Source organism: Otolemur garnettii, unplaced genomic scaffold (assembly GCF_000181295.1).
Source record: "Otolemur garnettii isolate 467f Iridium unplaced genomic scaffold, OtoGar3 scaffold00071, whole genome shotgun sequence".
Classification (NCBI taxonomy): domain Eukaryota; kingdom Metazoa; phylum Chordata; class Mammalia; order Primates; family Galagidae; genus Otolemur; species Otolemur garnettii.
In genome coordinates this window covers 5,909,905-5,924,254 of record NW_003852466.1, presented here as the reverse complement: position 1 = coordinate 5,924,254, position 14,350 = coordinate 5,909,905, and positions in this window count along the sequence as shown.

Sequence of the window (14,350 nt, the reverse complement as noted above, 5' to 3'; positions counted from 1 at the left end):
GTGCTCTGCTAAGCTGTGTGTACACACATATCTATCCATTGACATGCAGGTGCTCTGCTAAGCTGTGTGTATACACATATCTATACATCTTTCTATATGTGGCCTTTGCATCTGTATTGAGCTAAATTTGAGGGCATGCTGAAGTTTCCAACTCTGATTCATTATCACATGGCTTACTCTTATCTTCTCCTACGTATCAGTGAGCTCCCACTCCAGCAGTGAGAAATCAGCTGCTCTCCACTGCCATCCATCTACTTAATTATTCAATTCCAGTGCATGTGTAGAGTAGTGTCAGAATTGTCATCCTGTACTCCCAGGGGAAACAGCCTCACTAACTAGAGTTCCACTGGCCTGTAGTTTGTAGGCTTCGCTCACCTCCAAAGTTACTTCACTCAGTACCCTTTGCTCCCATCCCAACAGGAAGGTTGTTTCTTCAAGTTACTTCACTCAGTACCCTTTGCTCCCATCCCAACAGGAAGGTTGTTTCACATCATAGTCTGCATTCCATTTTGGGGTGCACTACCTCCTAAATGATTTTTTAAAACATACATTAAGGATCACCTGACGTATGAATGCTGTGAAGTTCACGGGCAGTGTAATGTATACATACACTTATGGCATCATACAGAACAGATTCACTGCCCTACAAAATCCCCAGTGTTACCTATTCCATCCACCCTCTCCTGTAAGCCCTTATTATCACTTGTCATCACTGTGGTTAGAGTTATGACTTTCCTAAAGTGTCACGTAATCAGAAGCTTACACTATACAATATTTTCTGACTGGATTCTTTCATTTAGCAGAATGCATGTAATATTCCTTCAAGTCTTTTTAAGACTTGTAGCTCATTTTTTCCTCTGCATAATATTTCATTGTATTTATCCATTCATCTACTGAAGCATACTTTGTATGTTTCTAGTATTTGGTGTTAGGAGTGAAGCAGCTGTCAGCATTCACGTGCAGGTGCTCTTAGGGACATACGTTCTCAAGTATGTTGGATACCGAGGAACACAATTATGAAATGCTATTATGACAGGACTATATTTCGTTTTGGAAGAAACTGCAAAACTTCCAAACTTCTATCCCATTTTGTATTCCTACCAGCAGCAAATGAGCGTTCCTATTGTTCTGTATCCTCACCAGAAAGTGGGATTGTCAGTCTGGGGAATTGGGGCCATTCTCTTAAGTGTGCTGTGGAATCTCACTGCTGGGAGGTGTCTGCCTTTCCCTTTCCCTTGAGCAGATGACTTGCTTTACAGAATGGGTGGAAGGCTGGTACACGGCTGTCTTTTTGCTTTTGTGGAGTTGTTTTCAAAGTACTTTAAAATATAAATTTAACTCATGTCTTGTGAAGTCAATAATAAATTCTCACTTAGTGCATGGCTAGGTTCATGGAAACTGCAACTGTATCATGAAACTAATTTTCCCACAGAATAACAGACATAAATAAGAATTAAGTCTCACTAGCCTATTTCTGGTCACAAAACATTACCAAGCTTCTAAATAAAGACTTGTAATATTAAACAGTGCAATAAATGTGAGGTATGCATACATTTAAGAAGGATGAATAAAAATAAGTAAGATAATGATTTACCCAATTTTGGTAAGTCAGTGAGTGATGACAGTCCTGATGGTGGTGGGTTAAATCAAGGAATAAATGTTTCCAAGAGAAAAGAGTCAGGAGCTCTTCCTCCCACTGTACAAGTCAAAAACAATGACAAATAAATCAAGCTCACAGGCTCTTTAGAACCTCTTCATTGATTGCTGTGCACATATACTGTTACTGTCGCCTTTACACATTTTCATTTTATAATAACTTTTATTCTTTTTTTAATTTTTTAACTCATTTGTTCCAGTTCAGGGTGGCAGGAAGCCAGAGCCTATCCTGGCAGCTCAGGATGGATGCCATCCTATCACAGGGTGTGCTCACCCCCGCCATGAGCACCTGGTAGACAGGCCAATTCTCCTGGCCTGCACAGCTTTGGGAGGTGGAGGAGACCAGAGCACCCAGAGGAAACCCACACAGACGTGGGGGAGAGCATGCAGACTTCCCACAGAGGCCCCAGATCCGTTTTTCCTCATCAGTGTTATAACAAGATGATACTGAAGATGGTCTTATTCGGCCACCTACTGTAAGTGGTGTGATGGGCACATCTGTGCCGTGTAAGCTGGTTTAGTTGGTGCACAGACTCTTTAGGATCTGAAAATCCTCAGGAATGAACCATTAGAGATGCAACCAATAGTGACTAACTTACGGTTTATTGGATACCTCCTATGGAAACAGAAAAGAAAACATAACATACGTGTTTTTGTCATTCAGGTTTATAATTAATAGGTTTATTCATTACTTTAGGTTTAAAAAAACCTTGAAATAATGATTCTGAATAAAGTTGATGAAAACAATATATTCTTATAGAAATTTAGGGAGAATACTATTTATATTTAGCCATGTAGTACCTTTTAAAAAACACAATTGGAGGCCAGGTGTGATGATTCACTCCTGTAATCCTAGCATTCTGTGAGGCCTGAGCAGGTGCATTGTTTGAGCTCAGGAGTTAGAGACCAACTCGAGCAACAGTGAGATCCCCAAGTCTACTAAAACTAGAAAAACTAGCCAGGCATTGTGGTGGGTGCCTGTGGTCCCAGCTACTTTGGAGGCTGAGGCAGGAGGATTGTTTGGACCCAGGAGTTTGAGGTTGCTGTGAGGTAGGCTGACTTGGGGAGACAGAGGGAGACTCTGTTTCAAAAACAAAAACTGACCAAAAAACAATCTGCACCACAAGACAGCACACGTTTTATGTTCTAATCTTATGAGAATTTTACATTCTTAAAATAACAGAATATTAAATTGAATGTAAAATTTCTTCCAGTGGCCATTCCAGATGGCCCCAAGCTCTCTCTGTCCTTTGTTGTTGCTGGAGTTTCTGTGGTAAGGCAGGTTAATCTCTTGCTGCTACTGCAAAGCGCTGAGGAAACTCATCTATCTTTCATTGTCACGTCGGTCATTCCCTAGTCCTCGCTGGCATTTGGGTTGGGTAAGAATGATTTATGCTGGTAGGTAATTTTATTCTCATATCCTCATTGTTTTAGAAGGCTGAAGTTGAGTAATGATGTAACCTTTAACATCAGCAGGCTTGTTTAACCCTACATTTGGTTTATTTAAGTTAATACCATCCGGTAGTTGCCTATTTTGATTTTCCCGAATCTTTGAACTTTGCCCTCTCTTTATTCTTGATAAACCCAGGGTCTGCCCTTACCATCCTGCTTCATCTCTTCTGGGATTTGCCAATTACAGGTCTGCTTTGGTTTAGAAAAGACATTCCTATGCACTTTTTTTTTTTTTTAAACCTCCACCCAGTGATTCCTGATATAATCATGGAATTGACTGCTTAAAATTGCCAGTTACAGGATAAAGGGAAGATAAATCAGTGGGAGTTGTGTCTCCCTGTCATGAAATCTCAGTTTTGAACCTGAGGTTAGGGAGCTTGACAACCACCCACTGCTTTGTACTTGCCCTTCGGTTCCTCGTGCTGGGTGCCAGTGCCCACTTGTTCCGTGTGAGAGGCCAGATTGCCTGGCCTCCGAGGTTGCCACGGTAACAGTGAGCTTCCAGGTATTCATGTGGGTGGTGCAAAGAATGGGAACTGCTGCCAAAATTCTCCCAGTGTTCTATAACCACCTTGAGATCTGACTCATTTAGGGCTGTCCCGTGGCGAGGTGAGGCCATTGCTGTGAGGCAATGACCTATCTGCTGTCAGCACTTAAAGTTGTGATTTCTGTCTGTAAGTCACAGTTTTGAATCAGGAAATTAGTATCATCCCAGAACATGATTCAAGTGGTATGTCCTTGGAGAAGAAAAAAGTGGGCTTCTTTACATCGCGTCAACCTACAATAATAACTATTACGACAGAAACAGCATATGACCACTGGAAAATTAGAAAGTAGAGTAAAAATAAAAATAAAACGCATCACATTCCCTTCACCTACACTCACGACTGTAACACGTGTGCACATCCTTCTGGGTAATTTTCCACATGCCTGGATACATACAGATGCATTGCTACAATTATCAAAATGACACCCTATATTATCCACATGAATGCACTGTTTTGTGTCCTGTTTTGTCCATTGATCATTTCCATTCAATAAACATTCTTCTCATGTAGGCGTTATCCAAACTGTATTCAGATCCCCCCAGTGTTTTTTGCTGCTGGTATTTGCAAATAAATATCCACTCTGATGTCGTGTGTTGTATGTGGTGGTCTATGAATAAGGAAAATTCCCCACTTATGTCAGCATTTGCCTAGGAGATACAAAAAATGAATATTATATTTCATCAAAATTCATTCTGACACTGATAAAGCAGCAGGAGCTTTGAGCGCCCTCTGTAGACCAGTCCCTAACTGGGCCTGACTGAAGACTTTCTGGATCAGTGAACAGTGGGACTTTTACAGTTTACCTGTAGACTCTGCCTTAGTTCACGTGCCACCCTACCTACACTGCCACTGTCTTCAACCCATGACTTTTCCTTGAGTGAGTCACGCCTTCAGTTTTTTTTATGGGTGTGTGTTTCCTTGCCTGGACAGGAAATAATAATTTGACCTTGTATTTTTTCTCTCTCTTTTTTTTATCTTTGATACTCTTTATTCTTTAAAACCTATAATATTAAAGAGATTAATTCATAAGCTCTATGGCACTATTGGAATTATTAGGCAAAGGTGCATTGGTGGGGCCATTTGAAGATTGGACCTGAGAAGGTGGCTCAAGCTGTCTTCCTGGCTCCCATTCCAGGGCTCACCTGGCACTGGCTTACCTGTTGGCTCCTCCCCTGGGGTTCCATTTTATCACATTTTCAATTTGGAGATTCTAAACCTGTTTCTCTGTGCTTCTTTGAAGTTGGATGACGTTATCTCAGGAACAACTCTTCTGAAGTGTGTTTATTCCCCCAGTCTGCAGGCTGGCTCCAGCTTCTTAGACAAGTGGCTGCAGTTTTGACTCATCCATAGCAATGAAGAGAATTGATGAGGCTTCTCAGGCTGAACAGAATACGCTGTATATACAGAATTATATAATTCTCTGAATTCATCTCACTCCAGGGTCTCACATTTCATTTAATAACTATTTCATTTCAGTTTATCAATGTCTGCATTTCTTTTCAGCTTTGATGTAAAAAAATAGGTATATGTTTAGTTTGCTTTGATGTACAAAAATAGATTTACTTCTAATTTTTGCAGTGTGTATTGTAACTAGCAGAGCGGTGAGTCAGAGAGGGTGGGTTTTTCTCTCTTCTGCATGGAACACGCTGTACACCACAGTGCTTATTGCTCCAAGGTTTGGTTTCCTCACTGGAAAATGAAGCTAACCCTCCCTTCATAGAATTATTCTTAGGACTAAAAAATAGATAAATACAAGGAAAAAATTATCTATAGGTATTGAATACATGTTTTAGGGATTAAGAATAATTTTTTATGTTAACTTGCATTTTCTGTTATCTTTAAAGTGATTTATTATAAATGATCCCAAGAAACCGTCGGCATGAATCCAGATGTGGGGGATAGACTGAAAGTAGATATAGGGCTTGTTCTGGTTCAGAGGCTCTTTCTGGTTCAAAGTTTGCAGGGCTTTGATAAACCCTGGAGTCTGCCCTCTAGCAGGGCAGGGCCTACTTTGGAGAGGACCATGATCAAGTGTCCCTGGAGAAAGGTAAAAGCACCTGGGAGCCCCCGTTGAAGTCACGTTCATTACACTAGGAAAATTTTGTATTTGAAATAGTAAAACTAGGATAAAACATAGTGATAAGATAACAATATTAAAAATAATGATTATGATGATGATGACTAATATTTTTATGTACTACCTCTAGTAGTAGACACTATTCCAAGGGCTGGACCTGTGTTAATTCTTACATCTACCATCTTCCATCTGGTGTGGTTTTTCCTTTTTCTTTTTTACTTCATTTATTTATTTATTTATTTATTTATTTGCAGTTTTTGGCTGGGGCTGGGTTTGAACCCGTCATCGCCAGTATACAGGGCCAGTGCCCTACTCCTTTGAGTCACAGGCACCGCCCAATAATTTTATTTTACTTTTTTTATTGTGGTAAAGTACACATAACATAAAACTTACCATCGCCACCATTTTTAAGTAGCAGTAAGCACATTCCCATTGGTACGTAGCCACCACCACCATATAACTTCCGAATATGATCATCTTCCCAAATTGAAACACCAGATCCATTAAAACTGACTCCCCATGACGCTTGCACCCCTGCGTCCTGGAAACCACTGTTTTACTTTCACCCCTATGGATTTAACTACTCCAGGTACTCCATGAAAGTAGAATCGTGCCAGATTTCTCCATTTGTGTCTGTCTTATTTCACTTAGCATAATGTCCTCGGGGTTTCACCACGTTCAGCCTGTGTCAGAATTCCCTCCGTCCCTCCGTCCCTCCCTTCCTTCCTTCCTCCTTCTTTACTTCAGTGGAGTCTCACTCTGTCACTCTGGATAGAGTGCCATGGCTCATAGAAACCTCAAATTCTTGGGCTCAATTGATCCTCTTGCCTCAGCCTCAGAAGTAGCTGGGACAACAGGCACCTGCCACAATGCCTGGCTAGTTTTTCTATTTTTAGTAGAGACAGGGGTCTCGCTCTTGCTCAGGCTGGTCTCAAATTCCTATAGATCAGTGTTTTTTAAACCTTTTTTAATCTCACAGCATACTTGAACCTATAGTTAAACTTTGGTGCCCCACTTAAATTATGTTGATCCAAAAAAAGAATATAAAAAAGAATAAAAAAAGAAAAGAAAAAAGAATATACTTACTGTGCTTTAAACAACTTTTGAAAATAATGTAATTAATGGTCTTTAAAAATGTTCATAGAACACCTAAGCTCCCCTCTTGGCACAGCAGCATGCCACGGCACCTTGGTTAAAAATCACTGCTGTAGATGTTACTTCATTCTATGTATGGTGTCCACTCTCTTCTGAGATGGGGAGCTCCACTGGGAATTATTTTAAATCATTTTGTAAAATAAAATTATTTTTATGGTCAGCAACCTATTTTTTCTCAAAGAGTGAGGTAAGGAATATGTGTATGATTTATAATTAGACCATTGAAAGGAAACTGAAGCTTTACAGTGGTGCCACCTTCACCCAGCATGATGGAGACTGTCCCCTCTCTACTGTGTACAGCAGACCCAGCCTTTGCCCAGCCAGCCCTGTGATTAAGGACACATGTCTGCGCCTCACCACTGCCAGTGTCAACTTTCTGTGAAGAGCCACAAGTTTCCTCCTCCCTTTCTGTTGCCTTCATGCACCTGTGCCACTAAGAGTCACTTTTGTGTGCATACGAGTTAAGACCAGTGATATAAATGTGTCACAGTACAAAATTAAAAAAAAAGCAAAAAAGTATTGCCATAAAAATCATTTGTGAAGGAGTAGTAACACCAATCTAAGAGTGAGGAGAACATACAGTAATAGATGTGATGTGGCTCAGCGCCTGTGGCTCAACCGGCTAAGGCGCCAGCCACATACACCTAAGGTGGAGGGTTTGAATCCCCAGCCCGGGCCCGCCAAACAACAATGATGGCTGCAACCAAAAAATAGCCGGGCGTTGTGGCAGGCGCCTGTGGTCCCAGCTACTTGGGAGGCGGAGGCAGGAGACTCGCTTGAGCCCAGGAGTTGGAGGTTGCTATGAGCTGTGATGCTATGGCACTCTACCCAGGGGGATAGCTTGAGGCTCCGTCTGAAAAAAAAAAAAAATAGATGTGATGTGACTGAGGTTTAGGCCTTAAAAGTTTATCCCAAAATTGGAAACAAAAAGAGACAACACAAAAGTAATATGTATTTATTGTAAAATTGCCAAGTGTGCTATTTATTACCCTGGATCTTTGTATGATCACCTTTAATGATTGCAGAGTAAGGTAGGCAGCACCATCTGCATTTCCTGTCGCAAGACGTCATAGGTGATTTCCTGGAGGTTAAAAGTATGTCAGTGTTTCCACACACCAAGCACAGTTCTTCTCGCCTCTCCTCTCCTCTCCTTTTTTCTTTTCTTTTCCTTTCTTTTCTTTTCTTTTCTTTCAGTGTTTACATCTCAGCAAGACCATTGTCTTCTTTGGTGTGATTCCCTTTGTCATTGTTCTGTCTGTGGGTCCCTTGCCCAAAACATTTTTGAATTTAATATTTCAAATTTGTCTTCAGAGAAGTTTATAATGGAAAAATAAGTCGTCCTGTGCTATTGATGGTTGTGTTGTTATTATAAATCTTTGCTCATTTTCTATTTTACTGTAGTTCTTTGCTCTGTTATTAGTTATGCTTTTTCTCTAATGATGTAAATTACCAAAATATCTTTGCCAATGTTTATCATTTATCCTGTCTTTACAGTGTTTTTTCATCATGCAGAATTTTTAAAAATTATACAATTTCATAAGTTTTTTGTTTTTATGGCTCTGGCTTTGTGATAATTAAATTTAATAGAATCACCATATTTAAAATAGTAGTTTTCTCCATTTTCATTTTAGATATAATTAGTTAAGATGAAGTCATATTGGAGAGGGCTGGGGTCCTAATCCAATATGATTGGTGTCCTTATAAAAAATGGAAAATTTGTGGGGGGTAGCAGAGCAAGATGGTGGCCAAGTAACAGCTTCTTTACAACTGGGACCAGTGAGATTGTGGAAAGAAGACTCTAGGCATCTCTGGTTTGTGGGCTTTTCCCAGAAACATCCTCTTGGGGGATGCAGGGAGACAGCGAGAGACTTCTGGCACCCAGGAGGAGGACAAAAGCAGTGAAGAAGTGGCAAGTAGTTGCGAATGGGCTGCTACAGCTCTAACTACAATAGCAGTGAGACTGCAGACAGAGAAGGCTTTCCCTGTTTTGCTTGTTTAGACTTGGGCACTTGGTTGAATTACCTTGGGAGAACTTGGGTGAGAGTGTGAATGACTGTAAGCGTTGTCCAGGTAATGGGACTGGGCCATGGGGCCAGAATGGAGCTAACATTGTTCAACTGTGGGCTGTGCACAGCCATTGTGGGAGAACTGCCCCTGCAGGCTCTGCCCGCAGGATTGCAGAGCAAGGCTCAGGCTGGGAGACCCTGGGCAAGTGATCTAGTGACTGTGAGTAGCACCAAAGGCCAGGACTAAGACACCAAGGAAGAGCAGAATTTTCAGTGTTTGGCAATGGCCTTGCAGCCTTGGCCCTCAGGGGCATAGAGTGAGTCCGGTTTTGGCATACAGGATAAGTGGACAGCCACTTCAGGAGAGATCCCAGCAACAAGAACTTTCCTGGGAAAGCTTCTGCTTAGCCAAGGTTAACAGTTTAAAGTGTCCTTTAAGTATGCAAAGTAAAAATTCAAGCTCTCAATCCTGAAGGGTTTGAGGGCAAAGTAGTCAGCAGAGGCCTCCAATATCCATCTCATCCAGCTGTATCAGTGTTGTGATTAGCATCTTATACCCCAAAAGATCACCTGTTGCCCAGACAATATTTAGCAAGAAGATATATATACACTACTTTGGTTTTGGATTTCTTTTTTCTTTTTTAAATTTCAACTTCCCTCCCTAGATTTTTCTTTCTGTTTTTTTCCCTTCATTTTTTCTAGTGTAAATATAATTTTCCATTGTTGTCTTCTTTAATAATAAGAACTTTGGCTCAGCCCCTGTAGCACAATGGTTATTGTGTCAGCCACATACACCAAGGCTGGAGGGTTCGAATCCAGCTGAACAACGATGACAATTGCAACAAAGGATAGCTTGCCACTGTGGTGGCCACCTGTAGTCCCAGCTACTTGCAAGTCTGAGGCAAGAGAATTGCTTAAGCCCAAGAGTTTGAGGTTGCTGTGAATTGTGACACCACAGCATTCTACCAAGGATGACAGAGTGAGACTCTGTCTCAAAAAAAAAAAAAGGAGTGGCACCTGTGGTTCAGTAGGTAGGGCACCAGCCTCATACAGTGAGGGTGGCAGGCTCAAACCCAGCCCCGACCAAACTGCAACAAAAAATAGTGGGTGTTGTGGTGGGCACCTGTAGTCCTAACTACTTGGGAGGCTGAGGCAAAAGAATCACCTAAGCCCAAGATCTGGAGGTTGCTGTAAGCTTTGATGCCATGGCACTCTACCAAGGGACACAAAGTGAGACTCTGTCTCTAAAAATAATAATAATAAGAAGAAGAAATCCATTTTTGCTAGTGTTGCTGCCCCTGTTATTTGGTTTTCTCCCCAATTTTATCCTGTAAGATTTTCTGTTTGTTTGGTTTGGTTTGATTTATAGTATTTTTGTCTTACCTCTATATTTGGTGGAGGTGGGGTACCACGTCTGCTCACTGGCAAAGAGCTGCTGGCCTCAAGGGAACTATTCAACCCAGCACCCCTAGAGGTTGGGGTATTTAAAGATGTGGGTCAAAATACCCTACTGTACACTTTTATTACTCCTGTCTCCTTTTTGTGCCTTTCTTTTTGTCAATATTCACTTTTACTCACTCCCTCTCCTTTCTCTTTTTTATTTTTTTAAAAATCTTTTTTCCCCTTCTTGCTCTTCAGTCTTCTCATCCTTTTAGTTCTGTACCAAAAGGATTCATTGAAACCTTAGGCCAGAGACACGGTAACTTAAAAAGCAAGAGGAAGTGAAAGGAAAATTAGGGTAAGGAAAGAGACAAAAGCAAACACTCATGGGGAAGAATCAGCAGAAAAATCCTGGCAACATGAAAGACCAGTCCAGAACCACATTCCCCCTGCCCCAAGGGACCATGAGGTAGCTACTGCAGAGGATTCCACCTATAAAGACATGTTAGAAATGACAGAAGGGGACTTAAAATACAAATGATGAAAAAAAAGAAGGAATATTTCTGAGAAAATGGAAAATAAAAGGAAATCCAAAACCAGAATTAAATAAGAGATGAATGATATGAGGAATATAGAAAGGATATGGCAGAACTGAAGGAATTGAAGGAGTCAATTAGGGAACTTAAAGATGCAATAGAAAGTATCAACAACAGATTTGACCATTCAGAAGAAAGAATATCAGAGGTACAGGACAACGCTCTTGAGATAACTCAGATAGTTAAAGAGGCAGAAAAGAAGAGAGAGAAAGCAGAACATTCACTGCCAGAATTACGGGACTTTATGAAGTGTTCAAACATAGGAGTTATAGGTATCCCAGAAGGGGAAGAAGAATGCCCCAGAGGAATGAAAACCATACAAGAGACTATTATAAATGAAAAATTTCCAAATATCACCAAAAGATTCTGACAACACTCCTTTTAGAGGGATATTGGACCCCAGGTTGCCTCAACTCAAATAGAGCTTCTCCAAGACACATTGTGATGAACCTGTCCAAAGTCAAGACAAAAGAAATGATTCTGCAAGCTGCTAGGAGTAAGCACCAATTGACCTACAAGGGCACATCCATCAGGGTGACTGCAAATTTCTCTAATGAAACTTTTTTGGCCAGAAGACAATGGTCATCTACCTTTAATCTACTTAAACAGAACATTTTCCAGCCCAGGATTCTATATTCTGCTAAACTAAGCTTTAAAATTGATGGAGAAATCAAATCTTTTACTGATATGCAAACATTGAGGAAATTTGCCACACAAGACCAGCTCTACAGAAGATACTTCAACCAGTTTTACATACTGACGATCACATTGGACCACCAGCAAAGTAAGCACCCAGATATTCAAGGACAGAACCTAGCTTCCACAATGATGCAAAAGACAAAACTAAGCAATGGACTCTCACAAAATCAGATGAATAGAACACTACCACACTTATCAATTATTTCAATAAATGTTCATGGCTTGAATTCCCCACTGAAGAGGCATAGACTGGCAGATTGGATTAAAAAACACAAACCATTCATCTGCTGTCTACAGGAAACACACCTAGCCTCAAAAAACAAATGAAAACTCAGAGTTAAGGATTGGAAGACAATTTTTCGGGCAAACAGAATTCAGAAGAAAAGAGGGGTTGCAATCTTATTTTCAGATACAAGTGGATTTAAAGCAGCTAAAGTCAAAAAAGACAAAGATGGTCACTTCATATTGGTCAAGGGAAAAATACAACAAGAAGACATTTCAATTCCAAGTATTTATGCACCCAACTTGAATGCTCCCAGATTCTTGAAATAGACCTTAATTAGTCTGGGCAATATGATATCCTATAACACCACAATCACAGAGGACTTTAACACTCCTCTTACAGAGCTGGACAGATCCTCTAAACAGAAATTAAACAAAGATATAAGGGACTTAGATGAGACCCTAGAACAACTGTCCTTGATAGATGTATGAAGAACACTCCATCCCAAAGATAAAGAATATACATTCTTCTCATCACCCCATGGAACAATCTCCAAAATTTATCATATCCTAGGACACAAAACAAACCTCAACAGAATCAGAAGAATTGAAATTTTACCTTGTGTCTTCTCAGACTTCTCAGACACTAAAGGTGGAACTCAACTCCAACAAAAATTTCAACCCCACACAAAGGCATGGAAATTAAACAACCTTATGTTGAATGAGAGTTGGGTGCAGGAAGAAATAAAAGAGGAAATCATTAACTTCCTTGAGTATAACAACAATGAAGACACAAGCTACAAAACTTATGGGATACTGCAAAACCAGTCCTGAGAGGAAAATCTATCACTCTCAGATAAAACAGAAAGAGAGCGCATCAACAAACTCACAAGCCAACTTATTGAATTGGAAAAAGAAGAACAATCTAAGCCTAAACCCAGCAGAAGAAAAGAAATATCCAAAATTAAATCAGAGATTAATGAAATTGAAAACAAAAGAATCATTCAGAAAACTAATGAAATAAGAAGTTGGTTTTTTAAAAAATAAATAAAATATATAAAACTTTGGCCAGAATAATGAGAAATAGAAAAGTAAAATCTCCAGTAACCTCAATCAGAACTGATAAAGGGGAAATAACAACAGATGCCAAGAGATAGAAGAGATTATCTTTGAATTCTACCAGAAACTCTATGCCCAGAAATTTGACAATGTGAAGGAAATGGATCAATATTTGGAATCACACCCTCTCCCTAGACTTAGCCAGGAAGAAAATAGATCTCCTGAACAGACCTATTTCAAGCACTGAGATCAAAGAAACAATAAAAAAATCTCCCAACCAAAAAATGTCCTGGTCCAGATGGCTTCACACCAGAATTCCATCAAACCTTCAAAGACGAGCTTATTCTATATTGCAGAAATTATTCCAGGGCAGCACTTGTGGCTCAGTGAGTAGGGTACCAGCCCCATATACTGAGGGTAGTGGGTTCAAACCTGGCTCTGGCCAAACTGCATCAAAAAAATAGCTAGGTGTGGTGGGTGTCTGTAGTCCCAGTTATTCAGGAGGCTGAGGCAAGAGAACTGCCTAAGCCCATAAGTTGGAGGTTGCTGTGAGTTGTGATGATGCCATGGCACTCTACCGAGGGTAACAAAATGAGACTCTTTCTCTAAAAAAAAAAAAAAAAAAGAAAGAAAAGAAAAGAAAAGAAAAGAAAAAGAAAAAAATTATTCCAAAAAATTGAAGAGGAAGGAATCTTCCCAACATGTTTTATGAAGCAAATATCACTCTGATACCAAAACCAGGAAAAGATCCAACTAAAAAGGAGAACTTCAGATCAATTTCACCAATTCACAAGAATATAGATGCAAAAATTCTCAGCAAAATACTAGCCAATAGATTACAGCTTATCATCAAAAAAATCATACATCATAATCAAGTAGGTTTCATCCCAAGGATTCAAGGCTGCTTTAACACATACAAGTCCATAAACGTTATTCACCATGTCAACAGAAGCAAAAACAAAGACCATGTGATCCTCTCAATAGATGCAGAAAAAGCATTCAGTAAAATCCAGCATCCTTTTCTAATTAGAACACTGAAGTGTATAGGCATAGGTGGCACATTTGTTAAACTGATCAAAGCTATCTATGACAAACCCAAAGCTAATATTTTACTGAATGGAGTAACACTGAAAGCTTTTCCACTTAGAACTGGAACCAGACAAGGTTGTCCTCTGTCACCATTACTATTCAACATTATGCTGGAAGTTCTAGCCAATACAATTAGGCAAGAGAAGAAAATAAAAGGCATCCAAATGGGAGCAGAGGAGGTCAAACTCTCCCTGTTTGCTGATGATATGATCTTATACTTAGAAAACCCCAAAGACTCAACAACAAGACTCCTGGAAGTCATCAAAAAATACAGTAATATCTTAGGACATAAAATCAATGTCCACAAGTCAGTAGCCTTTGTATACACCACTAACAACCAAGATGAGAGGGTAATTAAGGACATAACTCCCTTCACCATAGCTTCAAAGAAAATGAAATACCTAGAAATAT